Below are 12,142 nucleotides of genomic sequence, written 5' to 3' on the forward strand. Positions count from 1 at the left end.
GCGAAAAGATAACGACAAACGTGAGGTTAAAAGGTGACTGTGAGATCGCAGCGAGGCATCACGTGATAAGGCTGCCATAAACACGCTTGGCGTCCTCCCAGCCAGCACTCTGTATACCTATATTTTATAAATTTATGAGTTAATAAACTTTTTGTGTGCCGTCTGCGGGTTTTGCAAAACTCCCAAAAAATCCCCATTTATGTTCCTACATCGACCCCGCGATGGGGAGAGTCGTGATGCAGAAGGGTCAGCTGTATACTACAAGATACATGTGTGTTTGTGTAAAAGTATGTCCACTTCTTTACTCTGTAAATTTGTGTTTTTTTGTTGTGTTTTTCCCCCACTGACTTGAGGCAGTCTGTCACTCCTGCTTTTCACATTTCTGGGGGGGTGTGCTGACTACCTGTACAGATACCACCCCCTCCCCACGTACTTTGCAGCCTTCCGCTGCTGACAGACTGCTGTCCCCTATAGACTGAAACCCGGATCAGATGAGTGGTGTGGTTTCAGCACAGTACTGATGCGCTTCATTGCTACACAGGCCCTGGCCTTGAGTTTCATTCTCCAGCATTGAATCGCAAGGATCGGCTGAGCTGACTGCTGTCACTGTTCATGAATATCTCGTCGCAGAGCCGGGTTCCATTTTCCAACAGTGCTTACAGCCACGTCGTCCCCCACATCAAAATGGACCACCCCACCTGGGTCCCCAATTCGGCGCAATTTCATCTCAACTGTTAAATACAGTGCGGCTTTTCGGAGAGTTTCTCACTGGGGAAAAGCCCATTTTCACACTCAGCAGTTGTGGTGCAAATTCAGAATGCAAGGAGGACAGTAGAATACACCCTCACAAAATGCTTTTTCCAGGTATAATCAGTGTCCCTGCTGGCAGTGACTCGCGTCACGATCTCAATTCTCCTCCCAGGCTCTCATGTGGTCAGTCATTCTGAAAGCCGACGAGGACCCAGTATTAACACTGAGACACATGGAAGCAAGAAGGTCGTGGTCAAAGGGATGACAATTGTGGACAAAGAAGTAGGGCAACCAGTTTGTACAGAAAGTTATGCTCAGTGTGGTGAAGTAGCGCACCGCTCTATGTCCTGCTGAAGTAGGCTGAAACAGACTGCTCTTTTAAGTATGTCCCTCACAATTTAATTCTGCTTAGTTGCTATTTTGTGTAACGACTAAAATACATGCTAAAGATGACAGTTATGTCTTAAACATTTTAATCACCAATCAGGCTTTTAGTTGATTTAGCCTGTCGGCTGCAGCTAACGAGTGCCACTGCATTCATTAGCGGAATTATGGTTAAACATACTGATGTGTTGTTTTTAAGTCCCTCCAATTTGTCGCCTGGGCTGAGCGCGTCGCTTAACGTCTGATCACGGCGGCTCGCCGTTTCGTTATGATGAAATCCCGTCAGCGGGGAGCGGTCGGATGCTGTCGTCAGGCTCCGAAGAATCTTACAGGTGCCCACGCATCGCTAGTGAGGTGCCGATAACGGAAAGCTCATTGTTTTCCAGAACCGAGATGAGAAAAGTTCGAGATCCCGAAAGTTCTGAATGTCATCGGGGCTAGTGGCGCTTTGCTCCGTTATTGAGCTAACGTGAAGCCGTCCATTCTCCTTGGGGTGCCTAACCAATGCCTGATTTAGGCCGCTTTCATTTTCTACGATGTGCTCCACACCCCCTTCTGAATTCTCCTGTCCTCCCCCATGACATCGCCTGGCTGTCGATTTTTACCAGTAACGTGAGCAAGGCGAACACTGATTCATTCAAGGCCATTTTGTGATTTTATGGGATCCTTGCATACCATACTGGTTCTCCTGCTGTGTCCTCGCAGTTCCACGCCTGCCCTGCACCGGTAGCTGTCTTGTCTCCGTGAAGATTAAAATGCTGAGAGCAATTCGTACCCTAGATATGACTCAATGCCAACGGGAGAACGCAAGCGAGACGTGTGATCAAAGAGACGTCTCGTTAAAAATGGCGGGCCTGCACGGCACCAGCGGATAGGTGAGTTCACCATCACGGCGCCGGTCGGTCTAACCCATGCAGGCACCTGTTTTACGGGGTGGATAACGAGCTGGCAAAAGGGAAGCTGTCGTTTAAGCCCAAAGCCCATCCAAGCAAGATTAAATGAGCTTGTATCGGTTTGTCAGAGATAAGGTGTCTTGCTGGCTGGGAAGAATGGACCAAAGCCAGGACCATGTGCTCTATGTTCACGTTACGGACCTGCCTGCAAACAGGGCACATCAGACATGGCTATACTATCCACAGGCTGGGTATTATTGTTTGGTTGTTATTGTTACAAGATGCTTTGTCCAAAGCTGCTTAGTTACGATGCTTCACTCAGCAGGGTATTCACCTGGGACAGGATAAGAGCAACCTCAAGGACACAGCGGGATCCACAGCTGGGTCTTCGGCGTCTATCTCCCAGCCCGGCCTGCTGGGCCACCTGCTCGCTGGCGCCGCCCTAGCTCTTCCCCGAGTCTCCTCACGTCACCCAGTCTTACGAAAAGCTCATGGGAGACGCAGCTGTACGCCGCCCCACTCTGTGCTCCCCCCCCCGGATCCCAGCGTGAACCACACTGTCACATTCCCACATCCCATTCGCTTGTGCGGCGTTTCAGCCCGGCCAATAAAGGGCAGCCTCGCTTCTCTACACCCGCACCCGGGGAGCTCGGCTTCACCGCTGCGGGCTCTACGTGTTGGTAGAGGCAGAGTCCCGAAAGAGAATACCATGTAGTCATGTAATGAGTGCTGACTCCATTGCCCTCTGGGATTCGCGCCAACGCAAGAGCGAATACTCAAGATGTCTACACGAGGAGAATTCCTGCTCTCTCAGCAAGTCTTTACAGATGAAGAAAAGGGATTCCACACCACAGCCTCCCACTTCCTCATTTCACAGTGTCATACCGAGATTTTTAGATCTCACACTCCACCCCAAAGAACAGTGAGTTTTACGTTCTTGTTGACTGGGGTTAAGACTGGAGGACACACAGCCATCAATTCTCCAGCCTAAATAATAGAGCACATTAACTGTAGCCTCCATCCATCTCCAGATACGTGGATTCACTATCAGATGGAGGAGACACTGGGGATTTAGGACGGAGCCGTCCTTGCGCCCCGTTCCAGCTAACTAGGTTCTCCCATGCAATTTCACAGCTGGATGATCAGGAGAGCAGTGGAGCAGTATCCCATTGATCATGCCGTGCGGGAGGTGATGTGTGGCAGGGCAAGGGGCGTGTCTGACGATGCTCTGGTCCGTCTCCCGCTCCCGGTGCTATGGTCCGCCATGCCCACAGCAGAATGTGCATTTGCGTCATCCTGAATGCTTATCTGAGCTACAGACCCCGCAGACTTAAAACCGCCTGCCGCTCCTTGGCACATCTGGTGGCGGCGCTCCAGTGAGACGGCCTTGCGTTTTTTTTTGCATCCCGTTGCAGCTGTGTGTGTCTGTGCAGACGAGTAGAAAGAGAGGGAGGGAGAGAGCTGGCAAGCCAAGCGGGGAGGGTCCATCTTCCCGCCGACAGCGCCCGCGAACGACAGCTTGAGGAGAAGGCGCCGGGCCTGCGAGCGGAAGGGAAAACAAACAAACGGAGCGAGAACGACGCCATCGGCTTCGCTCAGCAAGTCCCGTGTGATGGTCGCACACACTGAGGGGTTTTCCATAGAGCTTCACTTCGGCGACACACTGCCGCTTCTGGTCTGTCTTGCTGCAAACTCATTTACGCACTTCTTCTCCTTCGCGCAAGTAACACAGTCAGAGCTGCCCTGCAAGTTTTGTAGCAAATAAGTAGAGTATAAATAAATAAAATAGATAAAATGTTTTAGTAAAATAAGTGTGATGTTTTCTTTAGAAAGAGGTTTTTTTTTTTGATTAAATGAGAACAGGCTGAGAATGCCCCCCCCCCAATATGGCGTGGTACTGCCCCAGGCCAGTGACTCTATCTCCCTCCTTCTCCTTTCTCCTTTTCGATCTCCATCTGTCTGCACCCCTCGATCGCTCATCCTAATCCCCTCACTCATCCATCTACTACCTTTCACTCTCTTTACACTCCTCTTTCTCGTTCACCCGCTCTCCTTCCCTGATCTGCTGTCCTCCACCCCCTCCAATCTAACTTCCAGACAGTGCTGGCTTCCTGCAGCCGGGGATTAATCCCACTGCACTCTGAGCTGGAAATATAGGCCATGCTCTTTTGATCGTGATGGTGCTTAATAAGCCATGTGATCATGTGATTGGCCGCTGCCGTTTATCCCACCACTAGGCTGGGGGGGGAGGGGGGGGTGCACAACGGAAAGACGTGTTTTGGGGCGGATGGATCGCAGTGCCTGTAGGACGCTTTTTGTTTATGCCGTCTCAGACATTTCACTGCTTGTTAGCTGTTATGTTGGTGGGAAAGCCTGGATTAGTGGAGCTTGGGCCGTGCGTTAATCGAAAGCCGGGTTGTAGGCTTTCGGTCATGTACTGGGCAGCTCTCCTGATCAATCGATGAGTGGAAAACAGGGAAGCTAATTATCTCTAAAAAAAGAAAATGATTGGACTTCAAAACAAGGTTGAAACAATCGCTGTTAATCAAAGGCTAATGCAAGCAGGAAGAGTGTTATAAACAAAGCCGTGTTGTTATGCATGCCATTGGCTCATCGTGGCCCATAATTCCCGTGTCTAATCAGTTTTAAACGTATGAGCCACGAAAAATGAATAAACAAGGTGACAAAATTTTGCAACAGCCTTGGAAGGCGGAACACTGGTTCAAGGTAACGTGGTACAGAAGTAGCCATGTCCGGTTACCATGGCAACTGTCCCTTTTCATTGTTAAGTTAGACGTGCCAGTCACAACAGCAAGCAAGTGCCTGAGTTCTCTAATTTCCATGCTGCGCTGTGCAATTACCATCCACCCACGCGATACTAAATATACTGAACATATGAAGGCCTTACATTTCATTTAGTTCGTGTCAAAGATCCGCGGCTCTGATGGACGGAATCCAAATGCGGTACGTTTCCTGGGAATGAGCAGCTGAATGCGTCACCTTCGTGAATTTACAGGCAGTCACGCCGTCTTTGATTTGCCAGCCACTGGTTGTTATCAGATGTTTTCGGCTCTCTAGTTTCCATTAGGCGTCGGCTGACAGGTCTCTCACATTTTTAGACGGGCGCTTGGGGTCAAACACTAGTCACCAACACTCCGCTTTGCCTCCGACCCTTTTTCTTACAAGCTCACTCCTCTGCGCAGTCTGTCTAAAACTCCTTCTGTGTTTCTGTGTATTTTTTCTTGTGATACTTTTCGTGATCTGGAAGGCCTGTCCATTCCTGGAGCAGGTCAGTTTATATACTTTCTGCACTTTATGCTCCTTTCAAAGATCTTAGAACCTCTAACCATCCATTAATTAAGTAAATGATTCTGTTAGAATGAAATCCTGTATATGCACTGGTTTAGACTGGTAGTTCTGTGGTTTAGACTATATTTAGTAGTCTCCGTCATAATTGTCTGTCGTCTGTCACCTTCCTGTTGTCATCCAGTCTCGATGAGGAATGAGGTATTTACAACATGATTTGCATAAAAGTTAGGTTTGAGCCTAGAGAACCGTATTTTTTCTTTCAGAGACTTTTGGCTCTGTGTCAGGGCGCCGAGCCGAGCTTCCAGTCCGAGCGCGGCCGGTCACACCGTCCCACTGCGTGTTTCATCCGGAGCTCTCAGTGAAAACGGAAGATCAGAGTGGGGGGGGGGGGCAATGGGCTCCTCCAACCACCTGCCCAGCTGAGTTTAGCAACGCCAGAGACTTGTCGCCGACAGCCTACCCCACACCTGATTGTGGGATGATTTTTTAATTTTTTTTGTTCTGGAGTGATTGTGAGTCCTTGCGAGGCACCTGATAGGCAAAGCCTTGGCAGAAATACTCTCCTCATGCCGCTAGAGAGTCTGCCAGCAGCTGCAGACACACTGTGAGAATCTTAAGCAAGACGAAAGATAAAGTCACTGAAAGCGAACTAATCGATATGCAGGTGTAGAGACCCAATACATTAATAATTCCTGTTATTGTACTAGCTTTGAAATCTTAAAACGGTCTGTTTTTCTGGGCTTTTGGTGCAAATGGAAGATCTCATTTCTTTCTAAGGAGAATCTAGTCCCTCATCAGTATATAAGATATAGAAATATCACTGAGGCTGTAGGTTTTTGCTACGTGGTTCCTAGTTGTCGTAAATAGGTGCAGTTGGAATGAGCCTGAAGGTTTGGCGCAACTCTTTGGCGTTCCGAGAGCACACAGGTGTTCCTCCCACACCAAACATGAAAACAGCAGCAATTAAAACTTCCTCAATTACAGGGTATTTACAAAATAAAACCATATGTAATGCTCAACAGAAAGCCAGCTATAACTTAATCCCGTTTGCAGATCAGTCAGAAAACGACAGAAAACCGCTAAATGCCGCACTGTCCCCGTAGATGATTTTGTCGATCTAAACGCGACTATTTGGAGAGTGAAACTTGACAAAAAAGGTTCCCGTCCTTCCCTGAAGGCAGATGCCCACTTCAAAGGCAGGCAGGCAAGCTGTCTCGCTTCCCAAAGAAGCATCATTAGCTTCTAGAGCCATAAACACCAGCCTGTTCCGTCTCGCCAGGAGGTTTCGTCTCTTTCTGTTCATTTCTTTGACCCCCGTGCATCAAAACATTCCCTCCAATCCCGTTCCCAATCAGTGCTGTCAAAATAAGAAGGGCTGATAAGGAAGACCAGTCTCTAGTCTGGTTTCAGGGTCAAAGAGATATTTCAAAAGTAGTTTTTAGGTACCAAGCCAGCGTAAAGCAGGTGGTTTGTGCTTATTTGTGGTTCGTAATGATTCTAAGGCAGAGGTGGGCAATCTTATCCGCAAAGGGCCGATGTGTATGCAGGTTTTAGGGTAACCTTTAGGTCCGCTGTTCAAACCCAGGTGTGAAGACTCAGCCAATCAGTCCTCTAATTAGTAATCTATTTAGGGAGGTGCAGCGAAAACCCACACACACAGCAGCCCTTTCTGGATAAGATTTCCCACCCCTGCTCTCAGGTATTATCCGAGTAACACTTCCTCTGTGCATGCTTGCTAATTGTGTTTAACGGTCGGGGGTGTTCAGGAGGGAGGTCGTCGGGTTTTGAAACGGCTGTTGTAGCGCTGACACCAAGCAGCATGATGAGAGAATTCTGCTCTCTGTCGGCCCATTTGCCACCAGAGAGGGATGAAGGCAAATGAGAAGAATAGTGTCTCTTTGATGCATCTCTTAGAGACTGTCAGGGTATTTCCCCACGGCACCAGCTGGGTGGGCTATGTTACAGTAGGGCTGTTATGTTTCTCGGAGACCTGGAAAGGTGATCTGGACTTCAAAGCGATCGCATTACTCCGATGCACCAAACAGCCGTGCATTATAGAGGGGATACAGGGCTTTTGCAAAGCTTCACGCAGGTGGGAAATGTTATGGAAAGGTTATCACATCTTTCCATGGTGGGCTTTGTATGCCGTTATCAAGCAGGGCTATCACCTTTCCACAAGGGTCGAGCCAGGTGACATCCTGTAAAGTGGTATGTATTACATCAGCAGAACAGTGCTTTATAAAAACTAACACATTTCCATTGTTGTGATGATAACCGATAGCAGTGAAAAGGATATGGCATGCCCTAGAGTTTATGTTTACAGCTATTTGTTTAGCAAAAGAAATAAATTTGCAGTTAAGCATAATTCACAACCATGCAGCTGTCGTGCAGTTTGGAGCAAGCGTGAATTTCCAAGCAGGGCAACACGGTGATGTGAGTCATTGAATTCGTCCTAGTAAATGTTCCAAAATATCAATTAATCAGATGCTGTTTGGTTCTTCCAGAAAGCCAGAGTTATATAATCCTCAGCAGAGGCCCAACCTCAGCTTTGCGGAATTCAGGAATCAGTGGTGCTGACAGTTTTGAGAAATGGTAGAGTGCTGAACCTTCCTTGGTGAACCTCAAATTTGGGATCTTTTCTACCAGGTCTCTCACTGCTTATGTCTTTGATCTGAAGATGTCAGAGCAAAATTATTATTATTTTTTTTTTTTAAAGTTCTGCGGTCTATATCTCATGCTTTGACATGCATGCTGACCTCCTCCTTAGGATAAGCTGTTCAGTTCTATATATATTAATATGGCAACCCTGTCGAAAAAAATTGCATGGTTTCTGCATTTGCCAAAAGGTTTATTTTTAAAGGTCAAAGCGAATGCTTTTTGCATTAAATATGTCCTATGGTTCAAAATTCAGACCTGCAGACAATAATTCTCTCACATACCCCAAGTCGAATTCCTATTCATTTGGTTGCAATTCAAAGAATGAATTGGCATTGGTCTGGAAGAAACAGTGACGAGTCTGAAAGCATGTATGACGCGAAGCAGCTTGTTCCCTTAAGATTCGTTGATAAAGAACACAGTGTAACAGATTCATCTCTTGCCACCTCAGCCTTGACTGCCACAGTTAATGTTTATTCAGAGAAACATCTCGTTTAGTCATTGCACATCTTCAGCCAAGGTCAGAGCTCAGCTGCCTTGGAGCCTGGAACAGTGAATACCTCATAATTAATGATCACACAGATGACACTTGCTAGAAGTTTCTCTGAAGTCTGCTCAATTAGTATTGCAAGCGGAAGCTGCATGAATATCGGTGACTAGTTGGCATAATGCAACTGGACTACCTGAGAACCACTAATCCTGGTTCTGATCATGGACTCGACCGTACCATTTTCCTCCTCTTATGCAAAGTTGTAGGAGCAGCTCTTTGGGAGTGCTGGATTTTGAATATGTAAGAAGATCGTTTTTTTTTTCCGCCTATGAATTTCCTTTCAAGTTGGGTTGTCCTTTGCCACCAAGGGAAAGAAGTGGTATTTAATTAACTTGGTCTACATTTGAAGCTCTACTGCCTGCAGTTAGTCTCACAGAAGCTGTTTTTGTGAAGCCAAAAGACCACAGGGAATAATACACTCCCTGCCTCTGGATCCTTTATGCCACCGTTCCAAATGTGCAGGTATAGGTGAGAGGCGATGGAACAGGCCCATTTTAACAGTGATCGGAGGGCTCGGCCAATGAATGAGTGACCTAATTAACATTCATTTCTTTCAGAAAGGAAGCAGAGAATTCCTTTCTTGTCCCGTTTCTTCACGAAGGCTGCAGGTAGATGATTAAGAAAAGCTTTTGTCCAGAGGCCAATTTTGTGTAGAGACTCAAATTTCAGGAGAGTGGTTTCATTGTGATATTTTGCTGCATTCCTCATCCACCATGATGGGTTTGGAGCTAATCCTTGCTATAAAAAACATACCTCATTTCTCTTTGGGAATGCAGCTTTGAATGGAGCTTGAGGCCAGAGGTTTTAGCATCAAAGCAGAGTTCACATTTCATTAGGATGGCGTTGTTTGTTTAGAACCAGTGTCTGAAATGTTTGCTTATATTATGTCATATATTAAAAAGAAGAGCGAGCTGTAGGCAATGCGGGGTTTATTTTGGGCTCAGAAAGCAGGGTCTTCACTCCACTTCAGTGTCAGCGCTCCGGAACATCATGGGAATGATGCAGATATCAATACACGCTGATCGATGTCTACCCTGTGGCCCAGCCTGCGCATGTGACTCATCATGAAACATTGAGTAGAGGAGATCAGAGGGCACCTATCGCAGCAGGCTGCCGTGTAGCATTATTAAAAACCCTCCTTGAGCTTTCTCAGTCTCTGTTCCCGCTTCTGGCTGTGATGTAAGAGCACCGTGGTGACAGACACCTGCTCTGCTGCCGACAGCCCCAGTATCTGGGGGCCGGGATGAAGGAAGCCGTTGGTGAATGCAGGCAGTGCAATGGATGGTGAAGACCTGATCCTCCATTCGGCCCATCGGGAACTTTCAGCAGCTCACAGGTTCGGTGTGAGGCAAGGCTCCAAACCCAACCGTGCGGCTTTGGTGAGCATCAACATGCACAGTTCTGCTCCTGGAGATCTAGCACGTTGTTAACATAGCCGGCTCTAATACTGAGGTGCTACTGAAGGGCCTGATTATCTGTGTTAAATTAGTGCTGCACCAAAGCTCTGCAGCGTGGTAGAGAGGAGCAGGAATGAACAGCCCTGATCTAGATTATAACAGACTCAAGGAAGCCGCTAAGCTATGCTGAGGCAGCATTGGCCCAGACTGCTCGACCTCCCTGTCCTTATTTTATAACCATGGGGGCTGTTTTGCGGGACATACTGTGGCTTACGCTTGCATATCCTGAGCAGAAGCTGCCAGACCTTCTTGCCGTTCCGCCCAGCTACCTTAGCAATGTTTTAAATGACCCAGTTGAGGCACTAATGAACTCTCTACTTCTGGGTCAGTTTTGAAAGCTGCCCTTATTAAGCAGACTCTCCATCTGCTCACCAAGACCCAGGCCCAAGATGAGGCATGCTTTGCTTGCCCACATGGCCGGTAGATCAGGTAGATCCCATCTGCGATGTACACGTGCCACGTGGATTTATGCGGAACTTGGGTCATGTAGCAATGAGGAGTCGGTTCTTAACCTGGTCTTTTCGGGGGGGGGTAAGCAAAACTCTTAGATGTTGAGCTTCTCCCTTGACTCGATGAAACACACTTTTTGAACATCCTTCCAGTTGAACTTTCGAGGTATCTTCGTATTGGTTGATGATGAGTTAAAGACTTTTACATTTTGCTTTCCAATGCCTGTCAGTTCTATGGTGACTCAATGTTTTTGGCTCATATTTTCAGAACTGGGGGGGTTCAAATTCTACTTTTGCTCTGTGTGTGGAGTACTCCTGGGTTTTCTGCAACTTTTAGGTGAATTGAGATATATATTTCAGTTGGCTTTAGTGTATGCTTTTGTGTGTGTGTGTGTGTGTGTGTGTGTGTGTGTGTGTGTGTGTGTGCGCGCGCCCGTGTGCCCTCTGATGCACTGGTTTCCCATCTGCGCTTTCTAGGATAAGCGATTGGCAGAATTACGGCTTCTCTCCAATTCACAGAAAGGCTCACCAGAGGTCCAGTGGCGATTCCTAAAGACCCATCTGTCCACAGAAAATCTCGCCATAATTGTTTGCCTTAACACTTCACCCAAATCCACACCTCTTCCCATCTTCTCATGGAGGGAGACCCAGCTGTAATCTGTACAGTGTACCTATAAAATCACATAATGCTAGCTAAGTAACAGGAAAGGCTTTGCAATGAGGTTGCTGCATTATACACAGTAAGGCTTATTTCTGTGTTTAATGTATATCCAATATCTTATTTTATCCTTAATGAGGTTTTTTTTTTGGTGCTCTGAGGAAGCTATTCTTATTCAAAATTTGCGAATATGCTGCTTACTGTGTGGCATAACTGAAATTAAAGTCTTCGGTGTATTTTTTAAAAACAGTCATTGCATTTCCAAACAACAGTAGTGTATTAATATAGTTTTGGTTGAGTGAGAGAAGAGATTTGGAAAACAGTTGGCGGGGCCAGATATCTTTCTTTTTAGCCAGCTATTAATAATCCATTCATATTTCCTGTCTGAAGCCAACTTCACTTCCTGTGACCTCAGGAGCCAATCACAGCTCTGGGAGTTGTTGGCTTATTCTCACATTCACATGATTGATTAAGGCCAAGCGAAATGTGTGTAAATATGACTCAGTTTGTGTCTTTGAGGATTAGTCACAAGATTGTAGTAACAACTTTGAGAAAATTTTGGTCATTCCTTTTTTTAATGAAATGCCATAAAATTCTACACACGCACGCCGTTTTGTAACACCTTAAGTGTGAACTGCCCACAAGACATCTAAGACAAACCCTGCACGCCTGATGGAATTTAGTCCAAGAAATGGGCGTTCTGGTGGCTCCGTTGGTTGGTCTGATACCCCACACACCTCGAGGGTTGTGGGCTCTAGTCCTGCTGTTTCTCTGGGGATTTACCATCATTTCCATCATGTGGGTTTTTCCCCACAGTTAAATGTACACTTTGAGGGGCTGGCAACCCATTTGGTTTGTACCCCTGCCTTGTGCCCTTTGCTAGCTGGGATAGGCTCCATGACCCTAACCAGAATAAGCGGTCAGAAGATGAGTGGGTCCAATGGCATGTACACACCTCTGCTGGAAATAAAGTGCTCTAATGGAAGAGTTCTCAGAAGTATAGACTGCTGGCTAAGATGGTAAAAGTATGTTAGACT

General features: G+C 46.8%; 1 protein-coding gene across 4 annotated transcripts in view; it reads left to right on the top strand.

The window, feature by feature from the left end:
• The window catches only part of fam184ab (family with sequence similarity 184 member Ab), a 71,819-nt gene that overhangs the window by 10,720 nt on the left and 48,957 nt on the right, over positions 1-12,142 (top strand). Inside the window, exon 1 of one of the 4 annotated variants that reach the window (XM_023797226.2) lies at positions 7,004-7,035. The exons of the other annotated variants lie outside the window; for them this stretch is intronic. The gene's annotated coding sequence lies outside the window, so the exon portion shown is untranslated. Of the gene's footprint in view, positions 1-7,003; positions 7,036-12,142 lie in introns of those variants that run through there. 4 annotated transcript variants of the gene reach the window in all.

This window comes from Paramormyrops kingsleyae, chromosome 19 (genome assembly GCF_048594095.1).
Source record: "Paramormyrops kingsleyae isolate MSU_618 chromosome 19, PKINGS_0.4, whole genome shotgun sequence".
Lineage (NCBI taxonomy): Eukaryota > Metazoa > Chordata > Actinopteri > Osteoglossiformes > Mormyridae > Paramormyrops > Paramormyrops kingsleyae.